General features: G+C 36.2%; 1 protein-coding gene and 1 pseudogene across 1 annotated transcript in view; one reads left to right on the plus strand and one right to left on the minus strand.

Annotated features, from left to right (window-relative positions):
• GNA13 (G protein subunit alpha 13) overlaps window positions 1-21,438 on the plus strand; it is a 63,103-nt gene that overhangs the window by 12,580 nt on the left and 29,085 nt on the right. The window lies entirely within an intron of this gene.
• Window positions 19,865-20,360, minus strand: LOC110218196 (protein cornichon homolog 1 pseudogene; annotated as a pseudogene).

The raw sequence follows: 21,438 nt of genomic DNA on the forward strand, positions 1-21,438 counted from the left end.
GCCAAGAAAATTTGGGTGAAAGTCAATTGAGGGAGAAACAGAAGGAATTTTTGCCATCAGAGTAACAGGGTTACTTGTCCTTTGAACTGAATAGAAAGGGGAAATAGATTGAAGAGTTTGGGAGATAAGATCACAAGCCCTGCTAAAGAGGCATAATGAGGAATTTGAATTACCCAGGCATCGGCTTGAGTTCTTTGCCAAAAACAAACCATTTGATAAGTTCTAAAAAGTTTTTGGCTTACTCTAATGATTTCATCCTTCAAAAGGTAGAAGAGCCGATAGGGGAATTCTAGATCTGATTCTCATTAACGGGGATGAATTGGTTGCTGGGGTGGAAAATGATGGAAATCTTGACGGAAACTGATTCTTCCTCTTAGAGTTTGTGATAGAAGAGAGGAAAGCTTTTCAAAACATGACATACAAAATACATTTTGAGAAAGCAGATTTCAGAGAAAGGATAGACAGAATTCTGTGGACTAGGAACAAATGTACATGATTCTGATGAGGAAGAAAAATAGGAATTCTCTGAAAAGAACAGTGTGGATGGACAAGGAACAGATTCAGATTCTTAAAATGTATATACATACATATATATACACATATGTGTGTGTGTATATGTGTGTATCTATATATAATACATATGTGTGTGTATATATATGTATATATGGGGGAAGATAGAAGCAAGGGTAGGGTAACTGAGGATGAGCACAGTAGCCTGTTGTGTTCTGTGAAAAGAGGATCTCACACACACACACACACACACACACACACACACACACACACACACACACACACACACACACACACACATATTCAGATATGGTCGTTGTGTTGATGTCTTCTCCACTATGCTTTTTGTTAAAAGACAAGCTTTTCTGTGGGGGTAAGGAGGAGTTAGTAGTGAATAATAAATACAAAAAAAAAGCATCAGTAAAACATTAAAAATACATGGAAAGAAACAAAAAAAAGTTAAAGTGATGAACAGGATAGTTTAGTCACCTTATTCAGTTTACACTTTAGAAATTCATTTGTGTATCTTCTGTTCTCTGCATGTTAAGTTTGTGTTGATGGTTAAGTTCATATTAAAAGAGAGTCAGGAATGCTAAATCTCAGAATAAGTTGAGGCTGTTAAGGGAAACTAAGAATAAGAAGAGAGTTCTGTTTTGATTTTACATATGTTGAGTGAAAAGATGATCAAAGCAGAACTAGAACCAACACTTGGAGTGGATAGGACAAAGATAACTAAGGACAGAAAAAGAAGTGCTTTTCAGCTCACATTTTCATTTTCTGTTTTCTCTTCTGAGGAGAATGACTTTTGCATTGGAAATGATAAGTAGTAAGTACAAATATCCTTGATGAATTTATGTCACTAGCCTAGATAACTGCATGCTAGGATACTGAAAGAACCAGTAGATGTTGATTGCTAAGGCAGTATCAATAATATGGGAAAGATTATGGAAAGTAGAACAGGTACCTCAGGATTGGAAATGTCCTGACTTTCAAAAAAGGGAAATGAGCAGTCTATAAACTGCAAGCCAGTGAAGTTGATTTAGGTTCCTAGGAAAATTCTAGAATGGATTGTAAAAAAGATTAGGAACATCTTTATAAAATGATATTGCTTATAATTGTCTGTCATCTGTAAAATGTTTAAAATTAGTTTATATTTTAAATTACTGTATCATTCTTAAGCATAGACAAAGTGGAGAGCAAAGCCTGTTTAAAGAAAGCTTGACAAGAAAAGGTCCTGTAGTAGTTGTGTAATCCTGGGCATAACATCTCTTAACTTTAGTTTCCTTGTTTCTGAAAAAGAGGGTTAGATTTAGAACTCCCTCTAAAGCACCTTCCAGCTCTAAATCTATAATGCTTTTAGGGAACAAGTGGCTTTCTCAAACTATATTTTAAAAATGTACCACAACTTTACCAGTTTGAAATTGATTGGAAGATGTAATAAATAAAAGATTTCATTTTCCTTACTACTTGTTGATTATTGAAAAACATTTGACTTGGTAAAGCAAAATGCTGCATTAAAGATTCTTTTCCAAAATGGTGTCTCCCATCCGTATATTAACATTATTCAAGGTTCCTTGAAAAATGAAACAATAGAAATGGTTGTTTCCAACATCTTTGGTAAACATCAGGCAAAGCATAGGACAGAGAGATGCTTATCAAAGGTATTTATCACTGTATTAGAGGAGATCTAGGGTTCAAGATGGATTCTCTGGATGATAAGGTCCTCCAAATACTCCTTTTTGCAGATGAAATTGTGCTCAGAATATCAAATCTTAGAACATGGTAAAACCTCCTGGTAGAGATCTATAACAACTAAAGAATTTGGTCTGACCTTCCCAGATTTTGACATGTATTTGAACAAACCGTTGTGCTGGGGGTGGGAATGTTAATGCAAGTGGAAGAGATGAAGATCACAAAAAGGGAATTCCTTGACTCAGAAGAGAGAAAAGAGTTTATTTGAGAGATGTTGTTTTCCTCATAGATTGTGAACTACTTGAGGGCAGGGATTCTCTTTTGCCTCTTTTTATATTTCCAGCACTTAGCACAGTACCTGTCACATAATAGACATTTAATAAATATTTGACTAATTAAATAAAGAGCCATGGTAGATGTATTCATGCCACAACATATGACCAATGAGGAAAAACAGGAATGAGAGACAGTCATCAGAGAAATTTATGGAGAGAAAATGACTAGTTATACATAAAGGCCTACTACTCCACTGGTACCCCTACAATGTTAGGAATGATCAAAGAAGGTCTCTAGCATATTGGGTGGACTCTTATGATGAACTTATTAGAAGGATATGAACAAGAGTCGCAACAAATGGGCAAACATGGATTCCATCACAGATTCATTTGCATATAAGTGTTAAACATCTCCCTGAAGTTCTCTAAAGAATTTTTACATTAATTGAATTTATCATGGTAGTGATTATCAGAAATATTTTAATTCTAGTCTTTAAAAAAGATTCTTTTTTTATGTTCACTAAGATTCCTTTAATAATTTTAAAAATTTAGATAGTTTAAAATATAAAAGCAAACTATATTTTCAACCATAAAACACTATTTTTTCCCTTTTTTCTTTTTTTTGGAGGCATTTGGGGTTAAGTGACACCCCCAAGTTCATGCAGCTAGTAAGTGTCTTGAGGCTAGGTTTGTACTTGGGTCCTGACTCCAGGGGCCAGTGCTCTATCCACTGTGCCACCTAGCTGCCCCACTATTTTTATATTTAATATACATACATACATACATACATATACTTGTCAGGCATTTCTAAACATTTGCTTAATGTAAGGAAGATATTGGCAAGGAACTTAAAATCTAGGATAGGAAAGATACTCAGATAAGTACAATACAAAATAGAAATCTGGTCAAGTTTGTAAGAAAGATAAGAAGTGTTCCGAGTTTCTGACTAAAGAAATCAAAGAAGCCTAGAGCAATAGGTAGGATTTTCTTAAAGGACAAGTAAAATTTTGACAGGTATATATTTCTATATGGGGGAAGGCTATTCCAGAACAAGAAATAGAGTGGAGGTAAGTAGTAGTAGTAAGTAAGTAAGGAGTAGTCCAGTTTTATTGGAATATAAAATCCATGAAAAAAAGTAATATGCGATAAGACTGGAACCAGATTGTGTTAGGTCCATGAATGCGAGACTAAGGAGTTTGGCCTTTATTCAATAGGCAAGTCTATTTAAGATTTTTGAAATGGAATCATCTCTTTATTAAGAAAATTAATCTGTCAGGGATGTGCCAGATGGAGTGGGCAAAAAGTTGAAGTCTTAGAGGCAGGGAGATTGGTTAGTAGACCAGCCAAGGTTAGCAAATGTTGAAGCAAAGAGGTAAGAAAGGGGTGGCAAGTGGTGTGAGGGGATGGATGGAGCAAGGTATTGCAAGAAGAGTACAATGAACAGAACTCAGAAACTGATTGGTTATGAGTAATGAGACAAAGTAAGGTGGAAATGATAACTTTCAATTTTCAAGTCTGGTTATTTGGGGAAATGATTTTGCCATTCACAGAAATTAGGAAGTGGAGCTGATAATAGAGTCAAATAGGAGTTCTGTTTTTTATGTGTTCAGCTTGAGGGGAAGATTGGGATAGAGATACAAGTTAAGATATCATCAAAAAATAAATCATCCGTGATCAGTTGATAATTTTAGTAGAGAAAGAAGAGAACTGAGTCTTTTCTATTATTTATTTATTTATTTATGCATTCATTCATTCATTCATTCATTCATTCATTCATTTATTTATTTATTAGGCAGTTAGGGGTTAAGTGACTTGCCCAGGGTCACAAAGCTAGTAAGTGTCAAAAGAGAATTGAGTCTTAGAGAATGTGTACATATAGGAGATAGAAAACTACAGAAAATGATGTTAATTGCAGAGTAAGAATATGGGCAGAGAAGGGACTGCACTAGAGAAACTGAAATTTTTTGGAAACCATTTGTTAAGTCTCAGAAAGTGAAATGATATGAAACCCTTTACAGAAAGGTTTTTAAGTATTCATCTATGTGTTCATCTGTGATATATTGGGCACTGAAGCAAGCAACAGGCAAACTATGTTCTCTAAAAAGGTGATTATCACGAGGAATTATAACAACTTTTAAAATAATGTGGAAAAAATAAACTACATTCCAAGATCAATTTCCACTTTTTAAGATAAAAGGTAAAGAAAAATGCCATTCAACACAACTAAACAAGCCATACTACTTATGTTGTTGTTGTTGTTGTTGTTCAGTCATTTTTCAGTCGTATGTGACTTTTTGTGACCGCCTTTGAGGTTTTCTTGGCAAAGGTACTAAAGTGGTTTGCCATTTCCTTCTCCAGTTACTACCTTTACATACTTACACAAAAATCAGTCTGCTGTTGGAGTATCGTTATGTGCTACGTGCAACAGATGGTTAAACAAAAGGCCATAAAGGAATCCTTGGGGGGAAATGACAGAATTAATATTGTTAATACCTTTGTTAAAATTCATACTCAGAAAGGAAAAAGCAACTCAGTTTTGTGCAAGGCATTAGAGGTATGTCTTAGACACCTTAAGAGAATTTATCCAAACTATGCCCAAAGGGCTACAAAAATGTTCATACCCTTTGATCCAGCAATAGCACTTCTAGGGCTATATCCCAAAGAGAACAGACAAATGGGAAAAGGACCCACAGGTACAAAAATATTCATAGCAGCTCTTTTCGTGGTGGCAAAGAATTGGAAATTGAGAGCATGCCCATCAATTGGGGAATGGCTAAGCAAGTTGTGGGATATGAATGTAATGAAATACTATTGTGCTATAAGAAATGATGAACAGGCTGACTTCAGAAAAATCTGGAAAGACTTATATAGTCTGATGCTAAGTAAAGCGAGCAGAACCAAGAGGACTCTGTACACAATCACAGCCATGTTATGCAGTGACTAACGTTGTTAAACTGAACCCTTCTCAGCATTACAAGGATCTAAGACATCTCCAGAGGCCTCGGGATGGAAAATGCTGTCCACATCCAAAGAAAGAACTATGGAAGTTGAATCGCTATCTCTTATTTTTACCTTCTGTTGAGTTTTGTTTCATCTTTCTTGGTTCCTCCTATTGGTTTTAATTTTTACTTACAACTTCACTAATGTGAAAATATGTTTCATGGGTATGTAAATGTAAAGCCTATATCAGATTGTGCGCCGTCTTGGGGAGGGTGGGGGGGAGGAAGGGGGAGAAAAATTTTCAACTCAAAAGCATATGGAAGTGATTGTTGATAAATCAAAATAAATTAATAAAATTTAAAAAAAGATTTTAAAAAGGGAGAATTTATCCAAGTCCTTCATTGTACAAATGAGGAAACTGAGTCCCAGAGGTTTAGTAACTTGTTCAAGGTCACATAAGTAGTAAGTAGCAGAACCAGGATTCAAACTAGATCCTCTTACTTCAAATTGAGTGCGCATTCTACTATCTCACAATACTGCAACAAGCGAAAATCATTCTAATTACAGATAGAATTTAGCTTTAACAGAAACCATTATGTCTAATTTGATATAGTATAGGTGTTTCTTCAACCTCCTGAAGTCAAATCACCAATGGTTTACTGATGAGTATGTTGAATTTAGTTGAACAAGACATCCTATGCAGTGTATGTTCATAACATTGACAGAGAAAAAACTCTGTGCTATGATTAACAACTGAAGTCCATATTCGATACATGTTGCTCCTCCCTATTAGAATTTGAGCTCCTTGAGAGCTGGGATTGTCTTGGCTTTTCTTTTTGTATCTCTAGTGCTTTGCAGATAGTGCTTAATAAATACATTTTGTTTCATTTGTCACTCTTCTGTATTTCACTTTCATAACCCTGGTTTAGGCTGTTGTTGGTGCTTTATCGAGCTTGCTTAGTTGATCAGCAGTAGCTTTTGAGAGTGAGTTTGAGACTGGACCCTTACATGTGAGAAAAAACACTTAACTCAGCAAGTTTTAATTTTGTTTCATTTTTGAGGCAGGCTCTCATCCCACTTCCTCTCTAAAGCAGCTCTCCCAAAGGTACTATAATCCCTTTCAAGGACAATTCCCTATGATGGGCAGTCATTTATGCCACACACTATGCTAGGCACTTGGGATATAAAGCCAAACATACTGAAACAATAACTGTTCTCAAGGAACTTACACTCCATTGGGAGGAGACAACATGGACATATAAGTATATGCAGAGTAAATATTAGGTATTTTGGGAGGGAAAGCACTAATACATTGAGTGGGATAAGGAAAGGTTTCATGATGGTGGATGTAGTACTTAAGCTGCATGTTGAATCGAGTGTGGGATCTTAGGCCAACTAGTAGAGATTGCCTTCCAGGCATAGAGGCATTGAACTATGGAGTGAGGGAAGGATAGTATTGTATAATGAAGCTTGAAAAGATAAACTGGGGCCAGGTTCTGAAAGGCTTTAAAAGCTAAACAAAGAAGTTTATATTTAATCCTAAGGGGAGTAACTAGAGTTGATTCAGAGTGACATAGATTATCTGTGTCACTCTTTTAGCCAAGATCACTTTGGCAGCCTTGTCAAAACAAGAATATAAATAAAATATTTAAAAATAAAATTATTCCCCCAAAGTCATTTTCTGTATATCTACAAGAACTTATACATTAAGGACTTTGATGTTTTTTTCCCTCAGTCTAGAATCAGGAGTCAAGCCAACAAGAAGTGAAATCAGCTAAGCACTTAAGATACAAAAAGGGATAAAAACAGTCCTGTTCTCAAGGAGCTTACAAGTCTAATTGGAGAGACAACATGCAAACAACTATGTACAAACAAGATACAGACAAAATAAATTGCAGATACTCTTAGAGGGAAAGTACTGTCATTAAGAGAGTTCTTATTCTGTCTCAGAATGTTTTTAAATGTATAAAATAAAATGCATGGGTCACATAAAAAACTAATTATATTGATAATACAGTTAAAAAACATTTTTTAAAACAATTTCACAGACCCCCCCCCCCAAAGTTAAGAACCCCTGGTCTAGAGTAATTCCTGTGGAGTAGAACAGAGATCCCACCATAAAAATGTGATTTATTTATTTTGTCATTCAGCAGCCAATAAACAACAAAGTTTAGTCAGTACTTAACAAGCATAAATGTATTGTTAGCTTCCTTGAGTCAGCAACCAAAGCACATTTAATGAGATGATGAAAGGTAGACTATTGGGATGAGGGAAAGATAATTTTTCTTATTCCTTTGGTATTTGTTCCTTTGCTGGTCACTTTTCCCCTTCTCTGAAGCAGGGCTTCTTAACTTTTTTTTATCTGTTTGCACTTTTGGCAATCTGGTGAAGTCTACTGACCCCTTCTTAGAACAGTGCTTTTAAATGCATAAGATAAAACATAGAATTACAAAGGAAAAATCAATTATATTAAAATACAGTTAATAAATTTTTTAAAAAGTTCATAGACTTCCAGGTGAAGAACCCCTATATTAGTTGATTAAAACTTTTGTTTACTGACTAAATATAATAAGGCTATTGGAAATGGACATTTTGCTATAGAAGTTATTAAACTCTATAGTAGGTTTGACTTCCACACTTTCCTGTGTAAAGAATGATTGTCTCCACTTCTTTTAAAATCTATTCTGTAATTGCAAAACATATATCCAGTGAATATTGCAAGTAATGAAGAACTGCACCAGACTACTTAAGTTGCTATTAGATCACTACCTGGTTACTTCTGTGCTTTGTGGCACTATGTAATATACACAAAAACGTTTTGGAAAGTATGGTTTGTGGAAGAAAATTTCAATACTTTTCACTTTTGGCACAAATCTGTCATAAATATTAATTGTATTCTAAGCACATTTATTTAGTGTATAAGAAATCCAAAAGCACAGAGATCCATCTTGCTTTTGAAAATTTTTCTGATGCAAACCATTTTCTAGTTTCAGTTTATAGTATTCAAATGCAGAGGCAAAATTCCCATAGTCAAGATTAAATATAGGTACAAAGTTTTGGCAATAGTTTTTGATATTCTTTCTAGTATCACAGACCTTAAAGAGACTACCTAGTCCAGTTCCCTCATCTTACAGAAGGGAAAACTAAGGGTCAAAGAGGCCTATTTCTGTTTTCTACACCCCCCCCCAAAAAAAATTTAACTGTATCCAGAATGAGAGGCAGCATAAGGTAAAATATCCCTGGAATTGCAGTGAGGATTTAGTTTTGACACCAACAGTTAATTACTAGCTATGAGACCTCAGGCACATTGCTTAACCACTCTGAATTTCAAATTCCTATTTCTATTAAAAATAGATCTTAACTTTCCCAAACCCATTCAGTTTAGAGTTTAGTCAAGGGTGCACAGAAAAGAGTACTGCCCATAATTGGATTAATCAAAGAATCTTCTTACCCTTAGACTTGGGGGATGGGGAACCTGTGGCCTCAATGCCACTTGTGGCCCTCAAGTGCAGCCCTTTGACTGAATCTAAACTTCACAGAACAAATGCCTTAATAAAAAAACTTGGACTCAGTCAAAAGGCCACACCCAAAGACCTAGAAGACCACATGTGGCCTTGAGGCCACAGGTATGTCCTTGTGCAGCGTGGGCCTCCCCCCCCCCCCCAGCCTTAGACTGTTACCTTAATTTCAGGGAAGATTATTTCCTGTAGTAATCAAGTCTCCATTTAGAAACTAGTTAGTTAGGTCTTGATAAAAATCAATCAAGAAGATCAGCTCCGGGCATTGTTTCCCCAAAATTGATGATTAAAGAAAAGCTGCTACAGTTCCTCATTCATATTAGTCAAAAGGTTTCACACTAATGTACTCTTTTAATGTTATTCTTAATATACTCAACATTATTCTTAACATATTTCTAAAGAGGCCTCAGGAAGGCCAAAGTATGCTTCCATAAGTGCTAAAAGATATAAGGTGCTTTTGTTAGTTGACTTGATAATTACAGAACTTAAATTTTTTTAAATTGTCTCATTTTTACTGATTGAAAAAACTGAGCAATTGCTAGACCTATATTATTTGTCCCACCTGAAATCTGAAGAAAAATTTAAATATGACTGGTAATTGTATGGTTTGGGGGAAAAACTGCAGATTTTTGTTATTTTTAGCTGTGTACCTATAACGTTAATTGTAATGTTTGTTTTCCTGTAAAGCTATCTTTGCTAATTTAAATGTCAAAAATAATGAGTTTATTAACTTTTTAAAGATAAATGTGCCTTTCAAAAACCAGATTAATTATGGTTCCCCTGTTACTTTCAGGATCAAATGTTATTTTAAAGCCCTTCATAACCTGGCCCCTTCCTATCTGTCCCTCCCTTCCCCCCATATACTATGGAAACCAGGGACACTGACCTTCTTGCTCTCCCTTGAACACAACACCTCCATCTCCAGACTGAATTTTTACTGCCTCTCCTCCATGCCTGGTGTGCTCTCCCTCCTCATCTCTATCTCTGGTGTCCCTGAGTTCTTCCAGTTTCCAGCTAAAATACCATCTTCTGCAAGAAGCCTTTCACAGAGATCCACTTCAATGCTAGTGCCTGCCCTCTAAGGTTAACTTCAGTTTATTTTGTCTATATATTGTTTGTACAATTATTTGCATGTCGTCTCTCCCATTAGACTGAGATTTTTGAGATCAAGGACCTTTTTTTTTTTTACCTTTTTTTGTATTTTTGGTGCTTAGCACAGTTCTTAGCACATATAGGCACTTAATAAATGCTTCTTGGCTTAATTAATCTGAATTTTTTTTAGTCACCCTTGTAGCCACCTGTAAGGTATCACAAGACCGTGTTAACAATTTGATAAAAGACCAACAATCTAAGTAGACTTGTTGTACCTGTAATTCCTGCTGCTGAGGAGGCTGAGGCAGGTGGATCACTTGAGCTCGGCAAAACCATCTCAAAATGCAAACAAAAAAAGAACCAAGGATGTAGAATTCTAATTTCATGTTTCTTTTTGAAGAGGTTTCATTTTATTACAATGAAAAATCTGCAAAAATATCCATTTGAAACTATGATAGCACATTTATATAGCACTTAAAGCCCAGGTGCTTTCTTGAAAGTATTATCCCCATTTTACAGAAGAGGACATTGAAATTCAGAGTGGTTACGTAATTTGCCTGAGGTCTCGTAGCTAGTAATTAATTGTTGGTGTCAAAACTAAATCTTCACTCCAATTCCAGGAATATTTTACCTTATGCTGCCTCTCATTCTGGATATAGTTAATTTTGGGGGGACGGGGGTGTAGAAAACACAAATAGGCCTATGGTACCTCTTTGACCCTTAGTTTTCCCTTCTGTAAGATGAGGGAATTGGACTAGGTGGTCTCTTTAAGGTCTGTGATACTAGAAGGAATATCATATCACTTGTAAACTCTGGCTTAGGAGTCAGAATACTTAAATTTAAACTCCCAGCTGAGCTTTTAACTAGCTATATTACTGGGGGGCCAGTGTACTACATCTACTCCTGTATATATTAATGTTAATACTTCCTTTCCCCTGAACTAGCCTGCAACTACCACGCTCAGTAGAAGCAGCCCTTGGAGAACCTCTTTTCTTTGTTTGAAACTGTTGACCAGTCTCTGGGTTTTCAGCACAGTGTTCTCTCCTGGTTTGCCAATCTGTACTTCTTCTTTGTTGATTCATCATCCATGTCATGCCTATAAACTGTGAGTATACTGCAAGGCTCTGTCCTGGTCCCTTCTCTTTTCAATCTATACTCTCACTTGATGACTTCATCAGCTCCCATGATTTCAGCTATCATCTCTATGTGGATGACTCATATCTTTATATTAAGACCTGTTCTCTTATTTGGACTCCTATCTTACACTAGCTACCTTAACTAAACTCACCAAAAACCTCACTCTTCTTCCAAACCTCTCCTGCTTCCATTTACCTTCTGTTCACCCAGGTTTAAAACCTCAGTGTCATCTTCCACTTCTCCCTCTCAGTCACCCCACAAATCCAGACCACTTTTGCCAGATCTTGTCCTTTCTGTCCCCACAATGTCTTCTGTCTCTTCCATCACTAGTCATCTTGACCTATGTCTTGCTGCTGGACTCTGATGACTTTGGAGGAGAGAGTGAGGCTGATGACTTTGCACACAGTTCTGTCTCACTTAAGTCCAGTTCACTTGCAAGTCAAGGCATTCTGATGTCACTGGTCCTCTTTGAGAACTAAGGATGAACAACAATGTCTCTTCCTCTACACTCACATAGTCACTACCCTAGTTCAGGTTCTCATCTATTACAATAGCCTCTTGTTTGGTTATCCTGCCTCAAGTTTCTCTTCATCCAGTCTATCTCCAACAGAGCCAGCCACCTCAATGCTTTTCTTAAAAGTGAAGGCCTGGTCACATTATTAATCTACCCCTTTCTCCTTCCTTCTACCCCCCAGTAAACATCATCAACTCTCTGTTGCTTTGAGGATCAAATAAAAACTCTTCTGTTAGATGTTTAAAGCACCTCAGAAACTCATCCCTTTCTACCTTTAGACGGTTTTCTGACATTTCATTCCCCTTCCTTGCACTGTGCAATCTAACCATAATGCTGTTCTTCACACAGGTTCCTCCATCTTCTGTCTCCCTGTCTTTCATGACTTCCTGGAATGTACTTCCTGGTTACTGACTCCTTCTATAATTCTGGATTTTCTTCAAGACTTAACTCAAGTTCTGCTTTCATTATGAAGCCTTTCATGGTCCTCTCAGATACTAGTGTACCTGTCCTAAAACTGTGTTGTATATGTTTTTAATATATTTATTCATATTTTTTTGTTTTGCCCATTCAGTTATAAATTCTTTGAGGGCAGGGAGTATTTTATTATTTTTCTCTGTATCCTCAGTGCTTAGCTCAGTACCTGGTAACACACAAAAATCTCTCTTTACTACTCAGCATGACTAAGAAATCTCTCCCTTGAGTTTGGCTTTCCTTCTCAGTCCCAAACTGTACTTGTCAGCCTACAGAAATCAGAATTAATGATCATATGTATCCTGGAATAGTAGAATCAAATAGCTTGAAGACATCTACATACATTAAACAATGAATAGTAAGTTCAAATAGGAAGGGTGGGTGAGTTGAACGGGTATAGAGACACTATAGGCTCCTCTCACCAACCACAGCTGCTGACTACCTGATGGTTCTTTTTGCCTCTCTTCATTATTTGTACTTTTCTTTTGATTCAATGGAGGCTCAGTTCTGGCCCCTCAGTCTCCTCTGGTCACACTCCCTATTCCCTGATTTCTATCATAGGGGCCTTGCCTTAGCCCACAAGTATATATTTTGTAATATCTGCATGGTGTCTGAATACATTAACTTTTGAGTTATACAGTAATTTTCAGAAGAAAAGACATATAGAGTGTGTGTGTGTGTGTGTGTGTGTGTGTGTGTGTACACACACATACGTGTTGTTGCTTGCCTTATTGATTTAAACCATGTGCTCAGACTTTGAATATTTCTTGAATTGTCACTTTTAATAAAATTAATGTCCTATTAGTAGGTGAGGTCTTCAGGAATACATAGGTTATTCAAACTCTTGAAAATGTAGGTTAGGAGAGAGTTGTCTAAGAGAAAGGATAGTATTAAGGCAGAGAATGATCCACAGTCAAAGGCTGCAGAGGGGTCAAGGAGAATGAGTATTGGAAAAAGGCCATTGGATTTGGCAACTATGAGATTCCTAGTAACTTTGGAGAGAGCAATTTTGGTGGAATGATAAGGTTGGAAGCAGATTGTATTAGGTTAAAAAAAGGAGAAAGTGGAAGCACCTATTATAGATGGCCTTTTTGAGGAATTTCTCCACAAAGAGCAGAAGAGATTTAGGAAGGTAGTCCAGGGATGGAAGGATCAAGTGAGAATTTTTTCAGGCTATTAGGGGAGCCATGAGCACATTTGTAGGGAGTAGGAAATAAGCCGGTAAGTAGACAGGGAGAGATTGAAAATAGTGAAAGAAGGGGGATGACAAGGGGTACAGTCTGTTGGAAGAGATAGGATAAAATTGCTTTAGTAGGTAGAACTCTGGTAAAGAGTAAGGTCACTTCATTGTGTGGAGACAGGAGGAAGAGATAATGGTAGAAGGCCACAATAGCCATATCAGCACTTTTTGTGGTCAGAAAGAACCAGAAACAAAGTAGATAGCTGTCAATTAGCTAGGGAACAGCCAAATTATTGTATACAAATGGAATTGTGTGTAAGAAATTATAAATATGGAAAATTCAGACAAGCATGAGAGGACTTAGAGTGATGGGTTGCAAAGTCAAATAAGCACAACCAAGAAAACAATATGTACAGTGACTACAAAAATGTAAGTGGAAAGAAGAGCAGCCAGAAAAAAAAAAGGGAAATGAATGCAAATAACTTCTTGGTTAGAACCCGTGGAACAGTTGAATTAAAGCAGAGGTGAGAGACTGAGAGTGTGGAATATTGTATATACTGTCAATCTTGGTTGATCTATTGTTTTTGCCAAACTGCTTTTCCCCTCAACCTTCCTTTAAAAAAAAATTCTTTGTTATACGAAGGGATGGTTTCCTGGAGGTGGAAGAGAGGGCCGAAGGGATATATTTAGAAATGAGGCTATCAGTAAAAATAAAATTAAAATAAAATGGCTATGAAAATTACAGAATTAAAAACAACACCTTTGACTATTCAAATTTCACTTCTTGAATTTATTATGCCAGTTCTGTTTCTGTTATTTGATTCTCCTTGTAGAGAGCGATTTGAGCCATCAAGATGACATGTCTCCAATAACCTGCGTAAATTATATTTGGTATTGTCTGCCTTGGCTTGTTGAAAATAGTTTATTTCATTCTTTTGGTTTAAAGGTCTTGAGGTTTGGGTGAAAGGAGCCAAGTGTAAAAAAATGGTATGGTATTAATGTTTAAATTGCAGTTAAAAGAATGGGTCATCTTAACTTTTAATTAAGCATTCAGCCTTGAGGCATTTATAGAAAATATGTAAAAAAAATAAAAAAATATATAGAAAATATATTTAAAAATATATAAAATATATAAAAAGGCTTGTAAGTCTTGTCCTTCTAAGCCTCAGCCTAGGATTATTACCACTGTCCTCTATTCATTCCTATTCACTACTGTTGAACAAAGCTGGAGAAAATCTGAAACACCCTGCTCACGGGGTTTACTACAAATTAATGGTATATAATCTCAACCACATCCTCACTACAGCAAGGCAGATCGTTTCTTGTCTCCTTAATGTATTCAATATTTTATTCACCAATGCCTTTTCCAAACCTTTTCTTCCCTTCTTAGACCCTCACCCATGGCCCTCCTTACTCATTCTCTCAGCAGAGCAGAGAACCTTGCCTCATATTTCACTGAAAAAAAAAATGAAGCCATTCACCTAGAGCTCCCTCTTCTTTCCTTTTCATTAACACTCTGATATCTTCCCCATTCCCATCTCCCATGAAGAAATGGTCTTTCTCCTTGCTAAGGCAGACTCTTCTACCTGCACACATAATCCCATTCCATCCCATTTTCTCCTGCAGATTTCTCTCTAACTTATCTTTAATCTTTGCCTGTCTACTAATTGCTTCAAACATGCCCCTGTCTATCCGTCCTTAAAAAAAAAGCCCTCACTTGCTCTATCCATCCCCACTAGCTATCATCTTATGTGCCTCCTCCCTTTCTTGGTTTCCATATGCTTTTGAGTTGAAAATTTTTCTCCCCCTTCCTCCCCCCCACCCTCCCCAAGACGGCGCACAATCTGATATAGGCTTTACATTTACATACCCATGAAGCATATTTTCACATTAGTGAAGTTGTAAGTAAAAATTAAAACCAATAGGAGGAACCATCAGAAAGATGAAACAAAACTCAACAGAAGGTAAAAATAAGTGATAGCGATTCGACTTCCATAGTTCTTTCTTTGGATGTGGACAGCATTTTCCATCCGAGGCCTCTGGAGATGTCTTAGATCCTTGTAATGCTGAGAAGGGTTCAGTTTAACAATATTAGTCATCGTATAACATGGCTGTTATTGTGTACAAGTCCTCTTGGTTCTGCTCACTTCGCTCAGCATCAACCATATAAGTCTTTCTAGGTTTTTCTGAAGTCAGCCTGTTCATCATTTCTTATAGCACAATAGTATTCCATTACATTCACATTCCACAACTTGCTCAGCCATTCCCCAGTTGATGGACCTCCTCTCAATTTACTCTTTGCCACTTGGTTAAATTTTTTAAGAAAGCTGTTTACAGTTTACAGTTGCAAAGTTACATCCACTTTGTTTCCTCTCACTCTCTTGTGACCTAATCGTTCAGTTGAAACTACTGTCTCCAAAGTTACCAATGATTTATACCATCCTTCCTTTCCTCCTTCCTTCCTTCCTTTTTTCCTTCTTCAGTTCCAGATTTTTTTTTTCTGGAGAATTCATGGCATTACCCATGTTCTGGAAAAGAAACAAAAGAAAAAAGAAAAAAATGCTTCAATCTGTACTCTGAGCCGATAAGTTCTCTATCTGGAGATGGATAGCATTTTTTTTTAGCACAAGTCCTTTGGAACTGTGAAGGGTCATTGTGTTGACAGAGTTACCAAGTCTTTCACAGTTGATTATCTTTATGATATTGCTGTTACTGTGTAAATTGTTTTCCTGGTTCTGCCCACTTCACTTTGTGTCAGTTCATATAATCTTCCCTGTTTTTTTTTTCTGAAACCATCCCCATCATTGTTTCTTACAACCTAATAGTATTCCACTACATTCATCTATTATAACTTGTTCAGCCATTCCCCATTTGATGAATACCTCCTCAGTTTCCAATTCTTTCCCAGCGCACACATACACACACACACACACACACACACACACACACACCACTCTAGAGTATTTTTGTATGTATAAGTCCTTTTCCTTTTCTTTGATCTCTTTGGGGTGTAGACCTGGTAGTAGTGTTGCTGGGTCAGAGGGAGTGCACAGTTTTATAGCCCTTTGGGCATAGTTCCTGATTGCTTTCCAGAATGGTTCATAGCTCTACCAACAGTGCATTAGTATTCCAATTTTCCTACATCTCCTCAAAAATTTTGTCATTTTTCTTTTCTGTCATTTTAGCCAGTCTGATGGGTGTGAGATTGTAATTCCTAAAATGAAGTACTCTTGGGGCATCCATTGCCACCTTTGTAATTTACGTAGAAATAATATTTTGCCTACAAAATGGGAAATGTCAAAATTTTTAAATATAATTAAATGCTGTGGTATGGAATATATAGTTCTGGGCACAAGAGAATGAAAATAGATAAATAAGAGACGCTTCTTCCCCTCAGGGATCTTGTGAGTTGGAAATAAGATTGTAGCCAGATAAATATAAATTAAAATGTGAGAAAATTATAAAATTACTATTAGATCATGTAAGAGAAAATTTTATCCCAGTTGGATGACATTTTATTTGGGCCTTGAGAGATAAGTAGAAATGCCTTGGTTTGGGGTGTTTTAAGAAGTGTGAGATAAGATTAGATAGAGGTAGTGTGAAGGGCCTTCAGAACTAGGAGTAACAGGTAAATGCTGAAAAGGGGCAAATTTAGGTTAGAGGCAAGGAAAAACAATTGGAAGATTTATGCCTCAGAAGGTAATGGGTTGCCCTTCACTGGACGTCTTAAATTAGATGATTGCTTTTCAGATATGTTGCATCAGAAATTTGGTAAGCATGTCATCTATGCCTTTATCCAAGTCATTTTCCCTGATGAGACTATCTGCACATGAGAAGTCATTGTCCTGTTCTTGTGTACTTATGTATAATTTTGAACTATGAGCATCTGTATGTCGTGCACTTAGTGCTCTAGCCTAACTTCAATGAAAACAATTGACTACTGTATTTCTCATAGCATCAAACATAGTACTTGGCGTGTGCTGGATCCTCATTAAATTTGGATATGTGTATTTTTTAAATTATTCAAACCATGATGTATCAACTTTCCTGTTTAGTGCCTTGCTATATCACTCCTGAGTATTTGTTAAAAGGTGATAGAATGAACCACCACACACTTAACACAGTGTCAAGCAGAGGTAGGTGCTTACTAGATGCTGGTTGACTAACTTACCTGCTTGTGTATGTGTATAATTTTTTAAAGGCTTGTGGACTTTAGCCTTTTAAAAATAATTTGTGTTCTAGTATGGACGACACAGATAACATGGCAGAGTGAATAGAAAGCTTGCCCTGAGTGTTAGCAACCTGGGTTCATGAGCCACCTCTGACACTGTCTTATTTCTTTGTGAGGAAAGAACTTCTTGGTGCCCCAGCAGCTCTTAAACTTTGTGAAGTTGCAGAGGATTTGCTGATTTGCATTGATAGAAAGTGTTTTGTTAGCAAGAGTTCCCCTGGATTTTACATAGTTTTTACTAGCTTTAGAAGCAAAAGCAGCTTCTTTTCCTTTAAGGAGACTACTGTTAACTACAATTTGTTAAGATGTATAAATGGGAAAAGCAGCCACAACAGCCTGGAACATCTGTTTGAGGAATACTTGGAAAAGGTGAATTTTTTTGTTTTTATTAGTCAGTTATCTTAAACATTACCATAATTACTGAATTAACTGTTCTCTGGGTCAGTAAAAGTGGAAGAGTTGGGCTCCTCTGCTCCTTTCACGCAGCCATCTTACCCAGAAGCCCAAGTCAACATGGAGCCCAGAGGGCCATTTTCATTTTAGTTTGACACCACTGATTTACACTACATAGTCATTGTATACATTAATGATTCCCACATTTTAGCTACTCTCAATGGAAGCATTTCTTAAACTTTTTGATCTTAGACTTCTTTATACTCTTAAATATTATTGAGGGTCCCAAAGAGAGTTTATTTGTGTAGGTTACATCTATCAATATTTACCATATTAGAAATTAAAACTATAATAAACTTTAAAAATATTCATTTAAAATAATTTTAAATTTATTTATATTTAATTTTCAACATTCACTTTCATAAGATTTTGGGTTCTAAATTTTCTCCGTCTCCGCAAGATGCCGTGCAATCTGATAGGCTCTACATGTACATTCATATTAAACATATTTTTACATTAATCATGTTGTAAAGAAGGATTAGAACCAATGGGGGAAACCACAGGAAAGAAGAAACAACAAAAAAAGAGAGAACAGATAGTATGCTTCGATCTGTATTCAAACTCCATGGTTCTTTTTCTGCATATGGATAGCATTTTCCATCATTAGTCTTTTGGAGTTGTCTTAGATCCTTTAAGCTCTTGTTTCTTGATCAAGACTTCATAATCTTTAACAATTCTGAGTTCTTTTTTTTCCCCAGCCATTTCATTTATTTCTACATGAATTAATAAAAGTGAACAATTATCATCTAGTTTAACAGATCTTAGGAGAGTATCTCTCATGTTCTAGGTGCTTTAGAAAGATTGTCTATTTTTGTTGTCGATTTGACAAATAATGCCTCAGTTCCCCTTAGCTGGGAGTCACAAACTAACATAACTTTTCTTATAAGTCTTATAATTCAGTGAGCTTTTATTTAACAACAGCTACTCATCTATAGACATCATTCTTTGGGAGTCAAAGAGTTGCTCCCTCTTCAGAATATTCAATTTAGAAAGATAACCGTGTTTGAAATAAGGTCTAAATAAAAAGGCTTCAAAATTTTTTTTAAAATTTTAGGCTTTTATTGTATTGCACTAAGGAATAGTAGGGTAGTAACACAATGTTCTCTCTCATTTTCTGTTCTGAACATTTAAGGTATAACTTAGAAGTCTTTAAGAATATCTTTTATCACTAGGTTATAACAATAATTAGAATACCTAATTTCTTACTAAGTGACTGCTACAAATGAAAACATTTAAAATAACTTTAAATGCATTCCAAGATAATTTAGTTTATCTTAATAGATTCACTTATGCTTAAGAATTAAAATATATGAATTTTATGGAGCTATTATGGGAATGCAATATATAGAGCTAATATTCAAATGTTAAGAAAAAAATCCCACCATCCTTATGTCTGCAAATATATCCATGTAATTTTCCGCATGATATATGAAGAAACCTATGAGGCCTCCCACAAGGTCACATTTGCAAAGTTTTCTGTCCTTTAAAAGCACTTGATCTCTACAACTAGTTTATAATCAGTATTTCAGTAAAACCAAAATAAGCTACTACAAGCGCTTGTAAACAAAAACTTCTAGTGGACTAAGGACAGTCAGTAATTAATACAGTTATTCAGAAAATTATGGCTGTTCCTAGAGAGAACAAGTTCAAGCCTGTCAATACCAGAGGTAATAATTTTAAACTTGTTTATATGTAATTCCATTTAATTTCTTGGTCTAAACATAACATATGAAAACAATCTTTCTACAAATCAAAAACATGGAAATATTTTAAAAATAAGTAGTCTTTTTTTATAAGTAACTGATCATGTTCCATAAGCTAATCTTGGAAATGGGTTATTGTTTGATAGAGTCCTTTCGCTTTGTGGCATTTGCACGCACTTAACTGGACTGAGTCTGTTGTATATCATCTTAAGAGCTCACCAAAACATAAATCATGCCATATAGGTAGTAAAAAAAAAATCGTAGTAGGTAAAAGCCTAATTGATTTGCGTCATCCTGCTTTCTGACAGTATGACAATGTCTGCATTCATGATGATTATAGGATCATGGAGTCCTGGTCCATTCATCACTGGTCTACCAATATACCTCCAAATATGATATGCCAAGAATGACATATTGAGACCCAGTGTAAGCCACTCAGCTGCACAGAGAAACATGACACAGAAGAAAGTGTGGATGAGATATTTGGAAGCACAAGAGGATTGAGTATATGACAATGGTTTATAGGATTCTTATAATCAGTCTTCATTTCATTAAATGCTATAATGTGTCAGATGGCAAAGAGCTTGGTAGTGAGCAGCAGTGCCAGCCAGCATATAGCAGAAGGCCGCAAATGTGGAGGCCATGGCCCACTGGAAGTAAAAGGCTGTAAGTGAAAAGGATGGGGAGAAAGAAAACTCTGCATATATCCATAAATCTAGATAACAGAGAGAGTAGCTACAGTGTAAGAAGGAGCATTGAGACAGCAAGAAGTTTATAGAAGAGAAAAATCCATGGCCTCAGGTGCCCAAAGCAAGAGGAATTAAAGGTCCTCATGCAAAGAGTCAAATTGGTAGAATGAAACCCATGACTGGAATGTGGCTCTGGATACTTTATTCTGAAGAAACAGAATAGGTAAAAGGAGGGAGGAGGTAGCGTTGTATACTATGATGATGATGGAAATCTTGTGGGTAATTGAGTACTTTTTCTAGAGTTTGTGACAGAGAAGGAATGGGAAGCCTGGGAAAATGCAACCTAGATTTTAGAAGAGGAGATTTCAGCAGGTTCAGAGTAAGAATAAGTAAGATGCTGTGGACTAAAAATTTATAAGGGAAATCAGGTCAGAAGGGATTGGGAAACTTGGGTAAAATTCTGAAGATGAAAGTGGATTTGTTTGACAAGAGCAGTATAGATGCACAGGGAACTTAGCAACCAAGTTTTAAAAATATTTGTACAGAAGATAGAAGCAAGGGTGCAGGTGATTAACAGATGAGCATGGTATGTTCCATTAAAGTAGGATCAATATTACTAAAGCTCAGAATGAGCTTTGTCTGGTGATTGATGTTCTGGCCACAAAGTTTTGGTTTTTTTTTTGTTTGTTTGTTTTTGGGTTTTTGTTTGTTTTGTTTTGTTTTGGTAAAGCTGTTTGGGATTTCTCAATTGGTAAATGGTCAAAGGATACAAACAGGCCATTCTCGAGGGAGGAAATTCCAGGCTATCTTTTGCCAATTGGGCAAAACCGCTCCCAAATAACTAATAATTAGGGAAATGCAAATTGAAGCAAATCTGCAGTTCCTTTTCACATCCATCAGATTGGCAAAGTTGCTTGGGAAAAAAAAATGAAAAATGACAAAGTGTGGAGGAGCTGGGAAAACAGGCACCATTGATGCATTGTTGGAGTTGTGAATTGGGCTTGCCATTCAGAAAAGCAATTTGGAGCTATGC

This window comes from Phascolarctos cinereus, unplaced genomic scaffold, assembly GCF_003287225.1.
Source record: "Phascolarctos cinereus isolate Bilbo 61053 unplaced genomic scaffold, phaCin_HiC Scaffold_5;HRSCAF=322, whole genome shotgun sequence".
NCBI classification, from domain to species: domain Eukaryota; kingdom Metazoa; phylum Chordata; class Mammalia; order Diprotodontia; family Phascolarctidae; genus Phascolarctos; species Phascolarctos cinereus.